Source organism: Rhipicephalus microplus, chromosome 4 (genome assembly GCF_043290135.1).
Source record: "Rhipicephalus microplus isolate Deutch F79 chromosome 4, USDA_Rmic, whole genome shotgun sequence".
Taxonomy (NCBI): domain Eukaryota; kingdom Metazoa; phylum Arthropoda; class Arachnida; order Ixodida; family Ixodidae; genus Rhipicephalus; species Rhipicephalus microplus.
This window is the reverse complement of record NC_134703.1, coordinates 172,134,098-172,150,408: the sequence shown is the minus strand read 5'-3', so window position 1 is coordinate 172,150,408 and position 16,311 is coordinate 172,134,098. Positions and strand designations below refer to the sequence as shown.

Below are 16,311 nucleotides of genomic sequence, written 5' to 3'. Positions count from 1 at the left end.
TTCCTTTGTCGGCCTACTCACCATTCTAATAATGAGAACTACCCGACAACATTACCCAAGAATATATATGGGGATGTTATAAAAAGTAATGTCAATTCAATTGTCAAAAAACGTGAACCCATTTGTAACTTGTCGTCAAGTTACGCTTTCATTCACTTTTGTTTTCACAATTTTGTTGAAGTTATTTTTGATAACATGCCCTACAGTTTGTTTGGCATCTTTGTCTGTTAGTTCTAATTATAATGAGTTCAGCAAAGACAACGAACCCTTAAACTTATAGTTCTTTTCTTTACTAATGAATCTGAAACAGCTAATTTCAGTAATCTTAGCGGTGTGTGACTTGTTTTTTTTGATCAGTTGTGCGTGTGTTCGTGTACGTGCATTTAGGTGGGAGGGCGAACCATTGCCACCTCCTATGACTAGCAGATTTTCTGAGAACTAACAGATGCATTATGCTGCCAAAGAAGTATAAGGATATTGGAAGTAATCGTAATGTAATTTTCAAGAAAGAAAAGTGGAAGAAAAGATAACTTGCCATGGTGAGGAACAGAACCTGCCACCTACGAATAAAGCGTGCGGTGCTCTACTAACTGTGTTACGTACCACAGCAGCTATTGCCCTTTCCGCTTGGCAAGGTATATATGTGTACCTAATCGTAGGAGAGACAGTCAGCCCTGCTTTTGCCATCATGGCTAGTTTGGGACACTTTTTCTTTTCTATTAGCATCACGTAGCGTGTGATATCATTAAAGGCTGGCAGCCTGACTAACGCCCCTGTGCTTAATGCACATACACACCCCATAAGTGGACGGGTAGATAACTGTCATAGTTAGTAGTAGGGCATCAGATGCATTATTGAAAGGTTTCCTGATTCGGTTATTCCGCACTAGTTACTATTTCTTCCACGTTACTTTCTTGCCAACTACATTACAAATACTTCCATTATTATCCCTAGTACTTTTTCTGGCAGCATTGTCAGTTCTCAATAATATCGTTTCTAACAAAGAAAAACGAGCCCTTTTTTCCTTCATTCGTAGTGAGGAACTTGTTATGGCAGGCTTGGTGCCATGAGGTTGTATATGAGGGATAATTGGTCAGTTGTTAGCTCACGTAATAATGGCGCGTGCTGCGTGCCCCCAGTAGGCAAAAAAAAGGTGTCCCACACTCGCCATAATGTTAAAAGGCAGCGCCGACTGACTCTTCCATGATTAAATGCACATATATACCGTACAAAGTGGAAGGGGGATAGCCGCCATGTTAGCTCAGTTGATAGGGCATCGGACACGTTATTTGAAGGTCGCAGGCTCAGTCCCTGTCCAGGGCAGGTTATCTTTTTTCCTTCTGCTTTTCTTTCTTCTGAATTACAACACTTTTATTCTTCTTGCAGATTTCTGGTGTTTGCTAAAAAAGGTACATTATAATCTGAAGAGGCAAACAGAACGTGCCAGTTTACGAGTTAGCTCTTGTAGTGATTACAAGTAAGATATGTTTTGAAGAATATATCATTTTGCCACTTGCCTGAAGAATGCGTACACGACATGGTGCTGGATGCACTTTGTTATTTTTGAATCGAGCTATCTTGAATTCTATTTTTATAAATTACATGGGCTACACATGATGGTATCACACATTATTGCCACAAAGAATATGCAGCGAGCAATGTTATAAATGCGAAATTGCATAAGGATAAGGTGAAAACTGCACCCTCAACGAGAATGTACAGGGAGCACCGGGTGCAGGCGTCATTCCTTCTGCCAGTCCTTTTCAAGTGCGAGCTGTCTTCACCTCGTTCTGAGCAACTAACTAGATTGAGATGTGTTGTTATAGTGCATAAGAATGCTCCACGGGAAACTAGGTTTGTCTGAAACTCTGTGTGTGTATTTCAACCTAATATGGTGCCCGGTTCAAGAGTTCATGCAGACCAGATCGTGTAAAACAGGACACCCGTTTAACATAATAACATGCCTTAAAGCATAAAGCAGTTAATTAGACTGAATATCAATTTTTATAATAGCAGTTTTTTCTGCAATAGAAAGCTTAAGGTCTGAGCGTATAATCATGCAGTGAAAGAAGAGAATTTTCGGGACTTGTTTCTTTTTGTTTGACATGGCTTTCATGAGTACATTTAATGGTAACACAGAAAGTGCTGAAAATATTTGAGAATTTCCGGGTCTTTGACTGCTACAAAGTGTCACACAACACAGGCTGCAAACAGTGGGAGGTCAGTATAACAGCTTTATAAGTTTGTCCATTGCAGCGAAAGCATGCATTTCACATGCGTGTGAATTGCACATATTTCGCACTGTCTGCCACGATGGCAGTGCTGTTTTTTGAGGGTTGACTCCTCTGCGTAGGCAGCACAGAATATTGTTGGCACAGGTAATATGGATATATGCTGTAACTTTGACCACAAATCTTTTTGCATGCTAAAGCATCAACCTATTTGCGGTAAACACACAGGCTGCATGGCATACTGATTTTTAGGCTTTTTAAGTGCAATTTTAAAAAGAAATGCCACTCAAGTTGCAAAAAAATGCAGTTCAATTCACGGATTTTCATTTCCACCTCCAATCACACATTCTGGCGACTTGTCAGTCTCTTTAATAAAGAAATCCTAATCAAAATTTTTAGCGTAATGGGCTGGTACTGATGTTGAATTTAGTGCATTGCTCATCAGTAGAACGATAGATTCGTGCCCTACCCGTCAGTACTGCCTGAAATCGATCAGGCTATCTTTGCATAGTTTTCTTATCGTTGCACGATCAGTGTCAGCTTAAGCTATGCCATGAAAGCGGCCCACAGCGTCCAGCTAATGTTGTTTCCGTGTGCAACTATAGTTGTGGTTGTGCTGAATTACCTTTCTTTATATACACTACATAACAAACTTGCTTCTTTAGAGTCAAGTGCATCTTTCGATCGATTGTAAATGTTTGCATATGCGATGCCTTAAGTTTTATAAACCTCGCCGCGGTGGTCTAGTGGCTAAGGTACTCGGCTGCTGACCCGTAGGTCGCGGGTTCAAATCCCGGCTGCGGCGGCTGCATTTCCGATGGAGGCGGAAATGTCGTAGGCCCGTGTGCTCAGATTTGGATGCACGTTAAAGAACCCCAGGTGGTCGAAATTTCCAGAGCCCTCCACTACGGTGTCTCTCATATTCATATGGTGGTTTTGGGACGTTAAACCCCACAAATCAATCGAGTTTTATAAGAAATTCCCCAGTATGCCACGAGGAAATGTGTGTTCTGCGAAAATTTGTATATCATTATATACAACTCCTAAAGCCTCGTCTACAACTTAGCGCAGGTTGACCTTGAGCAGAAAACGAGGAGCGGCAGCAGCCCCCAGAAAAGAGCAAGCACCTTCCAAGCTCCCGAAGCTCTCTTCGACAGGAACAGCAATGTCACTGTGTGGCATTGAAAACCATTGCAAGGAGTGCCTTATCAGTACACTGTGCTGCTCTTTCATCGCGGAAGACGAAGTTGACCACTCCAGAGGAACGTCACGCTGTGTATTGTGAGTGCTTCAGTGGTTTTGATTTTGTCCAGCCAGCAGTCAAGAAATCATGTAAGATTCAGTCGGGATGGCTAGAGGGAGTCGGGCAGGCATGTTTGGACATTTGTCTAGCCACGTAGTGTCAATTTTCGCACTGCTCCTGTTGGAGTTACTGCCGCAAATGACAGAAGCTTCGTCACCTCTGTAAATGTACAGATGTGTCAGGGAAGATTAGCTGCATTAGTTTTCAACTATAACTGATAGCTGCCAACATTCTGCATTGTACAGGAGTTTTGTTCCTCACTTATGGGTGTAAAGCCCTCCACAGAAAAAATGCTACACGTCTACTTACGGAAGGCCCCAAGGCCTTACTTGTAGGTTTTTTCGGCTTGTTATCATAAGCACCTCATTTGGGTGAACATAAACATTTTAAACATGTACAGTGAAAAATTTGGGTGGATAGCCTTTTTGTCGTTATCATGTTTCTCGCAATATTCTTAAGCATGTTGTGCATTACGTTGTCAATCTGATTCATGTGCATAGAAGATGTTACGCAGTTTCAGGCTACTTCAAGCAACGTATTGTAGTATAAAAAGCCTGGAAGCAACCTATCAAAAATTTTTTTAACACAGTTGCTTAATCGGATGCATGATACATCACTAAACTTTCGTGCGTATTCATCAATGTAAGCTCGTCTTAGTGTTATCCAAAATGAAGATACGAGTCGGCAGATGGGATGGAAGCATCTAGTGGGGTAATCAGGGTGAACAGGGGAAGTGCCTCAGTCGGGCTGGCTGATAATGCGATAGGAGGACCTATTTTTCAGAAGTCACCTTGTCATCCTTGGCGTGTTAGTTTAAGTGAGGTTAGTAATGACATCGTATTTTGATGTAGGTGTTTGTGCCTGTTAGAATTGTTTGTCTGAAAAAAAAATCTATAACGCAGAAGAGTGCAGCCCTCGCTTCCTTTGAAGTTATATTGCGATGATACACAGTGTTTTCCTGTCGGAGGTTGGGAGTAAGGGAAGCAAAAAAAAAGGTAAAAGAAAGAAAAGAAGAAAGAAAAGGGGGATGCAAAGTAAAAGAAGTGTGCTACACTGCTCTTACTTTGCATCCCCCTTTTCTTCTTTTCTTTCTTCTTTTTTTTCCTTCTTTTCTTTTTTTCACTTTTTTACATTTGCATTGTCCCATCTAGTGCATGAATCAATGACACATGGCTTTGCTATAGCAAACATGCCTATGTGGTGTTGGATTGAACACTGCATTGTACTTCATTCAGTTCAATTACAGGCTGATCAGTCTTGTAATAAGTGCTTTCTCTCTACCACCACACATCATCAAATGAGAAGTTTGCACTTGGCTCTTAGTATATTGGTATATAGCTTGTGTCTTGGACTAATCTAAATGAATGTAATTTGCTGCTGTTTATGGTAATGAAATTATCCAACATGAAAATATCTTGCCTTGTGAACTTTGTCAGACCTGCACTTCTTTTTCTCTCCTATGCAGGCGTTGTACGTAAGGCAGTAACAGAGGGGTGATAGCTTGAGCTTTTGAAGAATAAATACTGGCAGTGAGGCAATTCCACATCAAACATCCCAGCCATTTTGCCAACCATCCTAAATGTGTTTTGAAAAAAAAAATATTGTGCTCGTTTACTGTATTGAAAACAGCAAAAAGCTAAAATATATCGCAGAGAACAAAATATTAGGCCACCTTGGTGCCTTCTGGACTTCCCAGGATGTAGTCTGAGTGTTGTTTGTAAAAACAAGTATTTCAAAAGTACTGCTTTTTCTACACCAAATTTGGTCTAGGTATTAAGTAAAGGTGATTGTGTGGAGTGCATAAAACTCAGTAACATAAGTGCAATTTTTTTTGCCACATCAGAAGCAAGAAAGCAGTTCTTTTTATATGGCAAGTTATGTGATTAAACTTTTTGTTTTAAAGAAGAAAATAATTTTTGAAGTTTCCTAATGATGGCTGTTTTCCCATTTGATATACGACAGCTGCCGTGCCAAATTTCCCTATGGCCCTGAATAGCAGACTTCAAAAATTATTTTCTTCATTGAAACAAAAATTGTAATGATATCACTTGCCATATATTAAGAACTGTTTATTTCCTTTCAACTTACACATGAAAGTACTTTTCAATTATACACTTAGTGCAAATTGCATCTGATTGTGGAAAAAACGATTATATAGTGATATTTGTAATCTGGACCTAACATTAATTTTTTTCGTGAAGTATACTTTCTGTGGAGTGAGTATTTATGGCTCAAATATTCATACAAACTGCAGTATTGCCATAGAAGAAATGCAAACGATAAACAGTTTGGCTGAGTTTTTCAAAGCCTATGCAGCGGAAAAATTGCACATTAGTTACTCGGCTTCAAATACTTTAAAGAAGCACCTTTACTTAACATGTAGATCAAATTCGATATGGCAAGAAAAAACGGTACTTCAAAAGTTTTCTCACAAACAACACCCCCATGACATTCTGTGAAATTCTGAAGGTACTCACGTGACCACTACTTTTTCTCTTCAAAATATTTCAGCAAATAACTGTTTTCAAAAGAGTAAATTACCACCATTTTTTTTAAACTCGATATCTGTGATGGTCGCCAGGCAGTATGGTATGGATGTTTGGTGTAGAATGGCCAAGTAGGAAAAACAACAAATGTCTGAGCATCCTTTGACGTTCGGGCAATTTCAAAAGCATTTTTTTGTTAGCAGCAATTCATTTAAGCCCGTGTCTTCATGCTTAGGCCCAGAAACAAAACACAAGTAACCATAGTAGTCCTAGGAGTCATGCAGTCTCGCTGTTTCAAGGCTTGTGGAGCCTCCCTTAGTGCAAGCTTCACCATTTTTAAATATTCAGATTCAGCCAACAGGTTTTGAAGGCACAGTGCATTTTCACTAAATTGTTTCACACCAGTTACTTAGATAAAAAGCGGCAAGTAGAGGTAAAAATACCAATTTAAAGACATTGTAGGTAATAACAAAAGGGTCTGCTTTCTTTTTTTGAGTGGTGCTTTGCCTGAACGCTGTGCTTTTTGTGGTATAGTTCATTGTCTCGTGAACACAGGCCTTAAAAACTAACATTAGCCTTATTGAGCTTGATTTTTTGGTTATAGTCATAGTAGCCATAATAAAAATTATGACTTCAAACTTGATTATTCTTTTAAAGATTTTTTCTTGCATTATGATATTTCAGAGTCTTAGTCAATTTTGTTATAAGAAAACGTGATGTCATAATAGGGTCACTTTTTATAGAGTCGTTGAGTTCTACCTCACCGTTTACATTCCTAATAGAGGAGTTATTTTCAATATCAGTATTTTAAATGGAATGAGCATGCTCTATGTAGTAAGGTGTAAGCACTTACAGATAGCACATGCACCCAACGTTTCTGTTGGCAGTTTATTTCTGTTTTTCTTGATTGATATGTGGGGTTTCATGTCCCAAAACCACTATATGATTATGAGAGACCCCGAAGTGGAGGGCTCTGGAAATTTTGACCACTTGGGGTTCTTTAACGTGTACCCAAATCTGAGCACCCGTGCCTACAGCATTTCTGCCTACATCGGAAATGCAGCCGCTGCAGCCGGGTTACATACCGTGACCTGCGGGTCAGCAGCCGAATTTTTGTTACTCTTGCTTTCCTATTTCTGTGCAGTTCGGTTATAGTACCCTGGCTTGCACAGTTTTTTAATGGCACCTGCCTGATCCTGCTTGCTTTCATGGTGATTTTAACTTTCATAAGTTGCATAGTTTTACGTCTCAAAAGTGTTCAAGATGCCAATTTTGTGTACAAAGTGTATAGTTTAATGCAGCAAATGTACATGTACGCATTACTAAATGTACACTGAGAGCATTCACTGGCAGTTCCTAAAGTTTTAGTGTGCAGGAAGCATTTGTATTTTATAAGGACATAATAATAAATTATCTCTACCATTGAAAATCGTGGCAACAACCTAGTTATTTTTACTGATAAGCATGCTGTTTTCTTTCATGTGGCAGAACTAATATATACATTTGTTTCTTCTATTATTCAAATATGCATAACATGAAGTATTGTCTGCCGTACATCTTCAGTTTCATTCTGTGTGTTATATTTCTGTGTGTTTATAATGATCTGCCATGCATACTCAAATTGGCCGAGTTGCTAATGTACGCTGATGACACAGCTTTCATAGTTAACGCCGATCACATAGCCGATCTAGAATGTAGAGATAATGAAGAACTAGAAAATATTTTTAAGTGGCTTACAGTGAACAAATTAACACTCAATGCAAAGAAAACCAATTTTCACTCCCGTTACCGACATGTAAACTGTGAGTCACTTAGACTTACAATGAACAACTGCCAACTTGAGCATGTAAATGAATTTAAATATCTCGGTGTAGTGTTCGACAGCCAATTACACTGGAAAAAACAAATTAACTCTGTTTGTACTAAGCTGGCATCTGGCTGCAGTATGCTACTGGCTGCTAGAAATTATTTTCGCAGAAATATTCTAGAGTCCTTTATTTTTCGTTTGTTCATAGTCATATATTATACTGCTTAGACTCATGGGGATGGACCTTTAAAACTTACCTTGATCCTATCCGGATATTACAAAAGCGTGCACTTAGAATCATAGAATATGCGGCATATTATGAACCCAGTGAGTTTTTGTTTCACTAGTTGGATATTCTACCTTTTGATTACATACGGCAGCATGGAAGCGCAGTAACCATCAGTAATGTTATTGCACAGAGTGTACCTTGCGATGTATCTATCTTTTCTTCCTCGTCTCGCGTCACTAGATGCATGACATTGTGGAATTTTCATCTTCCACCAACTAAAAACGTGTATGGTGAACGCTTACTGGATTTCGTAGGAGCTAAAGTGTGGAATAACATACCACTTCAGATTAAAGATTCTAGGGCTCTCTCGAGCGCACTTAAAAAATATTTGCTACATGTAGATCAATAGTAATGACCATGTACTAAGCCTTACACATAGTTTGATGTTTTGTCTGTACATAATTATTTCATTATTTATGAACAAAGTGCAACAATGTGTATCTTCTTGTATTTTTGTTCGTTTGTTAAAAAATCAACGTTTTTTGATGTTCTAATTTTTTTCACATATACATATTGTATTCTGCTTGTATACTTTCTCCCGTTAGACCCCTTACTAGCCAATGGCTATGGGTCTAATCAGTGTTGTGCATTTCTTGAAATGTAGTCATAGCAACCTCAATAAAATGAAATGAAATAAAGTCCATTACACCGCTTCCGTTTGCTCTTTTCCTACTGTGTCCTCCGTAAGAAATGGGGTCTTCCTGAAATTTTGGTGTGGAGTGGATTTTCGTTTACTATGCTTTTTTTTAAATCTCTGTTTTATCCTCTTCAATTTGCACTGCCCTGCTATGCAACTTTCGGCGAGTAGAATACTCCTCAGCTATCTCTGCTGCCTTGTTAAGCTGCTTTTCGCCAAGTTTGTCCTGCAGCCGAAGCTTTACGTCATCCTCGATGCAGCGGTAGAATTGCTCCAATGCAATGCATTCTTCCACTTTATCGCGATCGTCATAAACACATTCGCCCTTGAGCCATTCAATTTAATCGGCTTTAAGACGAAACGCAAAGTCAACGTGTGACTCATTCCACTATTAAATGCGAAGTATTTCTTGGCGAACCTCGGCGACTTTGGATCTATCTATCTATCTATCTATCTATCTATCTATCTATCTATCTATCTATCTATCTATCTATCTATCTATCTATCTATCTATCTATCTATCTATCTATCTATCTATCTATCTATCTCTCTATCTGTCTGTCTGTCTGTCTGTCTATCTATCTATCTATCTATCTATCTATCTATCTATCTATCTATCTATTTATCAGTCAATCTATCTATCTATCTATCTATCTATCTATCTATCTATCTATCTAGCCGCCTAGGACATTTAGCTCTCCTGGCCGTTTCAATAATGGTATCGATACGAAACTTGGTATGGCATAACATGACTAAGAAAAACATAATTGACTTCTTATGACATGAAAATCAAGATATGTATGTTATGAACTTCAATATTTACATTTCATGGTCCTGCAGTTCTTCCGATCGTTTCTTTCAGATAGCATGTTGCAAAACTGGTATGATATGACATGATTGCATGGCGAACGCAAGTGACACACCCTAACAAGAAAATCATGAGATGCGTGTCATGTAACAACATGATTACAAGCCACGCTCATGATGCGCTGGCGGCCGTATCGCTAGCTTCACTTATACCATCATTGGTATTACTGGATGTGAACGAATGACGAAGGTATGATACTGGTGCAAACATGATAAACATGATATGTGTGTCACGCAACAACATGATTACATGCTACACTCACGATGCGCTCACGGCCTTTTCGCTACCTTCACGTATGCCAAATTTGGTTTTAGGTGGCGTCAATGGATGACGAAGGTATGTGACTGCTGCAAATATGATAATCATGAAATGCATGTCTTTTGCGAATATGACAACATGCCACAGTCAAGGCACCAATACGATTCGAGGAGACGCGGTGCGCGTGCTCGCCGGCGTTCATTTTGTCGCGTCACCCAGGCATTGCCACGCCAGGTGCTGGTCCTGCCATATACTCGCAGGCGCACACCATACTGCATTGCTTTGACGCATGCGTGTTTCAGCGCGTCCGGCGTCCCTTCGTCACGAAAAGAGGGAGACGCAGTGTTGTCTAGGTAACGAATCGGCGCGAAATGCACCATGACCTACTTTGCGCTGGTTGCCGTTGGGCTGCGCCGAAGGATGCTGGTCGCGCCGAAGGACGCTGGTCGCGCTTGGCCTCAGACTATAGAGTGCTCACGTTTTGCTAACGTAGCGTCACTGTGCCCAGCGTGCGCTTGCGACAACGCTACATTGAAGTGCATTGGACCCTTCATGATGCACTCGCGGCCATTTTGCTATCTCCGAATATACAAAATTTCGTGCTACGTGACGCCAATGAATGACGACTCATTTGACTGGTGCAACCATGATAAATTCTGACACGCGTGTCACGTAAGAACAACATACCACGCTCATAGTATACTCATGACCGTTTCGCTAGCTCCCCATATACTGCACTTGGTATCATATGACGTGAATACATGACAAAGGTAAACGGCACATCCAAACATGATAATCATGACATGGAAGTCATGTACACCACCATTAACCTTCACTTCGCAATGTTGTGCCGATTTTAGAGTGACATATCAACATTTCTTATTCATGCTTCGCATATCATCGATTCTCTCTGTAGGTGGGATCTGCAAATTTTTTTTAGCATACCGGAAATTTTGTCGGAAAGCCTCGGGTGATAGCTTACAACGTCTCAAAAGCACTTCCTTAACTTTGTCATAGCTCTCCAACGCTTCTCTCAACAATCACGTTATCACGTCGGACACTTCGCCGGGAAGAAGAGCTAACAGGTTCTGCGCCCAAAGAGACCGCTCCAAGGCATTTCGCTCACGGACGTGTTCGAACTTGACGAGATACTTCACCATGTCCTCGCCGACCACGTACGGTGGCTGTTGGTCGCGAGTTCCTTGACCACTGACCTTAACTGTCGCAGAAGCTACGCTATGCGCCTGCGAACACTGTAGGATTGCCAATTCTCTTCGTTTTAACTCAAGGCACTCCTTTCTCTCCGCCTCATCACGGCGTTCTCGCCTTTCAGCTTCTTCGCGTTCGCAAACTTCTACTTCTCACCCTTCAGCCTCCTTGTTGCGTGCTTTATTATCCCCCGAGGCCTCATCGACTTCTTCAGCCGACACTCCTTCATCCTTCATGATCTCAAGGTTCGCTTGCTTTCGTTTCGCACGGCCCAAAGTAAGACCAAGTTGCTCACAAATTTTGATGAGTTCCTTCACTTTAAGGTTCTCCATCGTTCACACTAGCCTGTTGCTCTTTGCCCCTATTAAAAATCTATTTGCCGTACCAACTATAATTCTACTAGCTCGACGCGCAAGCAATTTTTAACACTGCCCTGTTTACACCCTCCGCATTAACTTTGGTTTCAAAGCACCCCGACTTGGCTTGAAACGATCAAAGCTCACTATAATGCTTCACACCGCCCTTCTCTAAACTATGATAACCTGTGCTAGAGAAGTCTGGTGAACTGAGGGAAAAACAACAGGCACTCACCGCATCGATGTCGCTGACACCGGCGGCTACCGCAGCTGCCATCCACTGTTACGAAGAGCGCCGCCGACGAGGTTACAAAGGGCGCCTGGAAACTCGCCACTGCCAAGGACCCTTTGCGCCCACAGCGAAAGGGGCTCGAAGCAACGAGATGTCTTCTCTCTGATGAAAACGTCGGCTGCTCTCTGACGAATAAGTCAGCTGCTGGCGACGCGCCGCTTGGCTTTTTTATAGGCACCGGGTGAACCTTTGGGTCTCCAACGTCCAACCTGAAGCGCCGCTGGCCGTGATGTCAGAATGCTCCAATGGGGACCCGCCGCTGGGTTGCATCCAAGGACGAGTGATGTTGTCAGGCATTGCGTAAGACTCGCCAGTTTGGAAGGCACCGATTGCTCCATCAGGCTCGTGGGCTGAGAGGCTCGCTGTGCGTTGCGTAAGACAGACCGGCGCCGCCACTTGACGACGTCGTTGAGTTGATCATGTCAGGCAGGCTCGATCGCTGGCCTTGACACAGATCGCCCTTGCAGAAGCATTGACGTTTGGTGTGGTCCTATGCGTAACAGTCTATACCAAAGTGCCAGTGTGAAAAATGAGAATCTGCAGTGGACCTTCAATTGACAAGTGTGCAGTGACTATTTATTGTTAAATGAAGTAGTTCCCTATCGGCTGTACAAGTCAAACCAAGATGCGCTGACCAAAAATACTCGGTTGATGGTGTACGGTTGTCAAGTGCTGGCAGCTGTTCTCAATAAAGTAAAACGAAACTGAAGGCGGTTAGTTTAGGCAATGTTTTATTGTTGTTTTTGTGTGTGCGGGAGTTATCGGTACTGCGTCATTTGGTGGTAATAAAATCGATTATGCATGGCATTAGTGCGTCCCTCATTTTTCTTTCCTCAAACCAGAAAAATTGGCACATACCACGTGCACTGGGAATCGATGATATTCGAAGCACGAATGAGAAATGTCGATATGTTACTTTAAAATCAGCACAACATTACGAGGTGGAGGTAAATGATGCCGTACATGTCATGATTATCATGTTTGGATGTGTCGTTTACCTTCGCTATCCATTCACGTCACGTGATACCAAATTTAGTAATGTGAAGCTAGCGGAACGGCTGCGAGCAGCCTAAGAGCATGGTATGTTGTCATGTTCTTACATGACACGCGTGCTCGGATTATTGTGTTTGCACCAGTCATATATTTCGTCATCCAACAACGTTACTTAACGCCAAATTTAGTTTGTGTGGAGTTAGCGAAACAGTTGCGAGCGCATCATGAAGGGCCCAAATACTGCAATGTAGCGTTGACGCGCGCGCTCGCTGGGCACAGCGACGCTACGTTAGCAAATCGTGGGGACTGTTCAGTCTGACGCCAGGCGCGACCAGTGTGATCGGCGCTACCAGTGTCCGTCGGCGTGGCCCGACAGCAACCGGCGCGAAATGCAACATGCTGCATTTGACGCCGATGCGTTACCCAGACAACACTGCGTCTCCCTCTTTTCGTGACGAAGGGACGCCGGACGCGCCGGATGGAGCGTGGTGTGCGCCTGCGAGTATATGGCAGGCGCACACCAAAATGAATGCCGGCGAAATGAATGCCGGCGAGCACGCTCACCGCGTCTCGTCGAATTGTATTGGTGCCTTGACTGTGGCGTGTTGTCATATTCTCACAGGACACGGATTTCTTGATTGACATGTTTGCAGCAATCACATACCTTCGTCATTCATTGGCGTCACCTAATACCAAATTTGCATACGTGAAGCTAGTGAAACGGCCGCGAGCGCATCGTGATTGTAGCTTGTAATCATATTGTTGCATGACACACATATCATGTTTATCATGTTTGCACCAGTATCATACCTTCGTCATCCGTTCACTTCTCGTAATACCAATATTGGTATAAGTGAAGCTAGCGAAACGGCCGCCAGCGCATCATGAGCGTGGCTTGTAATCATGTTGTTACATGACACGCATCTCATGATTTTCTTGTTAGGGTGTGTCCCTTGTGTTCGCCATGCAATCACGTCATATCATACCAGTTTTGCAACATGCCTTGTAAACGAAACCACTGCAAAAGCTGCAGGATCATGACAATGAAATTTAAATCATGACATCCATGACATACATGTCTTGACTTTCATGTTATACATGTCTGATTTCATGACGCGAATGATTTCATGACATACATGTCATTATTTCATGTAGCAATGTCTAGGACCAGCATTCTCGGCAGCATCAGCGCTTCATATCAGCTTCTGGTATTGCTAATATGCATGTTCCAGTTGGCATCGTTGCACAAGTGCAAACAACAGGTTATATAAACATCTGCAACTCTTAAAATATGCCTGTGCGTTCAGCATTTGTACATATATTGAGCGTCATTTCTTGATTTGTCGCTTAATAAAAAATTGCAACACAGTCAGCTTCCCTCCGTATGATTCGCTTAACGTCGATTCCCAGGTAACTGGGATCTGCCGAATTTTTCAATATGTCAAGTGAACGAAACCACGGCAAGAGCAGCAAGACAATGACATGTAAATGATGACATTCGTAACACACTTTCATAATTTTCATGTTCTGACTAGCCACTTATGTTCTTCATACAGTCGTGTTATGCCATACCGAATTTGGTATAGATACCATAATCGAAACGGCCCGGAAAGCTAAAACTCGTAGGCGGCTAGTAGATAGATAGATAGATAGATAGATAGATAGATAGATAGATAGATAGATAGATAGATAGATAGATAGATAGATAGATAGATAGATAGAAACGCTCAAAGTCGCCGAAGTGTGCTAAGAAATGCTTAGCATTTCTTAACCCTGCGGATTCTCCGGGAAAACTTTATGAAGGCATTAGAGATTACTGTGACGTTTCACACTGAAAACCTCAGCTTGGCGACGATTTTATAACGTTTTTACGTTTCGAAACTCAGTACGAGAGTAAATGTTTGCTTCGACAAGTACTTAATAAAAAGAACATTACACCATCCCCGCTAAAGGGAACCATGTGTGAATGAGAAGCAGCGGGCGCTAACGCTTACACACTGTTGGTGGCATTGACGGGGCGCTCATCGCGGCATTGCGCAGAACAGAAACCTGGTGTGGCGCAAAGCACGCAGTGATGGAACGGTCTTTTCTACTAGAACATGCCACTTGCTGCTATCGGGCAATAAAAGAAAGATGACTCTACTTAGAGTCTTCCGTGATCCGTAGTCCGCTTTTGGTTAATGCACAAGCTGCGAATTTCTCTTGTTCAACAACCCACAAGAGACATCTCCCACCACCACTACCTTGGAGGTCAAGATCCAGTGCCTGTACACATGGGGTGGCCAGCCCATCGTGCTGCGTGAGCAGTCGGTTTTTGCAATAAAAGGGCCACTCACCATATTTGACAACATTGAGTTGACAAGCACAACGCTTAGATGGAGGATCGCGTCTGCCAAAGTTTGCAACGCTTTGCGCCACGGAAATGGGTAAAATTTCAGAACAAACGCTGCTCCCACTTTCTTTCACGGGCACGCACCCAGAGAATGAGGGTATGACGTGTGCGCGTGAATAGCTCTACGTACAAGGCAGTGCAGGGACGTTGGTCCTCCATGTAGACGACTGTGCTCTGACGTTGCCATCAGTAGCACATGACATGGCGAAAATATTCAACACGACTTGCGTGGTTTCTGTAATTTGATGCTTGAAGAGATGAGTAGAAGTTTAGGTAAATAATGAGACGCAATAGGGCAATTTTTCCTTCCTTTTTTCCATTATTTCCCGTGATTGCAAGAAGTTGCGGCCCTAATTTGCCGGCGTTTCGAATGCGTTCGTGTCCCCGTGATCAGCACACCGAGCAGACGACAGCCGTGGAAGCGGAAGTAACGGTCCTACGCGTTCACACACTCATAGTGCGAAGGAAGTTTAAAAAAATTCCTGGAGTGGTAACTCCCGCAATGCCTTGCCAGCAGAAATGAAGCCAGCTTTTGCCACTACCAAGATGTCGGAAACATGCTCTTTTCTGGTGGTCTCTCGGACTGGTGTGCGGACGCACACCCATCGCGCTCCGCTGGGAATGCCGATTCTGACCAGTCAACAGCCTCGAATCTTCCTGAGCTGCACGGACCCGCTTCCTCGAAGTTCACATGAACATTTCGACACCTGGTTCACCAAGGTGGGCTCGTTTTTCATCATTTTAGAGGCCTTTTCGCTGCACCGGCGAGCTAAGCCTAGGCTAGTTTAGGCGAGCCTCCCCGCCTACAGCGCTCGCACGCCAGCTGCGACATGCCGCAGCAGATTGCCATGGAGGGGGACGACGTCACCCCTCAGGAATTACAAGGAAACGGATGGTTCTCCGTTCTAAAAAGACGGCAAGAATCGCGCGCGAAGTCACACGCAGCCCGCCAGTCGGGAGCGCAACGAGGCGCGACAGCGACGCCTAACGCTACTCTATGACGCGTCGCAGCTGCGAGCCGGCTGCCGGCGATGCCACGTAGTCACGATCGAGTCATCATGCGACCGAGAGGTGGCCTCAACGTGCAAGCCTGCAGCCCGCACAGGATTCTCGCCGCACTAACCATGGCAGTTCAGCTAGCGCCGTCGGTATTGGAGGAGGACATTATTTGTTCCAACTCGATGCAAAAC

At 42.8% G+C, this 16,311-nt stretch overlaps 1 long non-coding RNA gene across 1 annotated transcript in view; it reads left to right on the top strand.

The window, feature by feature from the left end:
• The first annotated feature begins 3,421 nt into the window (after positions 1-3,421).
• LOC142814686 (uncharacterized) overlaps positions 3,422-16,311 on the top strand; it is a 449,682-nt gene continuing 436,792 nt past the window's right edge. Inside the window, exon 1 of the long non-coding RNA XR_012895023.1 lies at positions 3,422-3,512. This is a non-coding gene — a long non-coding RNA (uncharacterized LOC142814686). The remainder of the gene's footprint in view (positions 3,513-16,311) is intronic.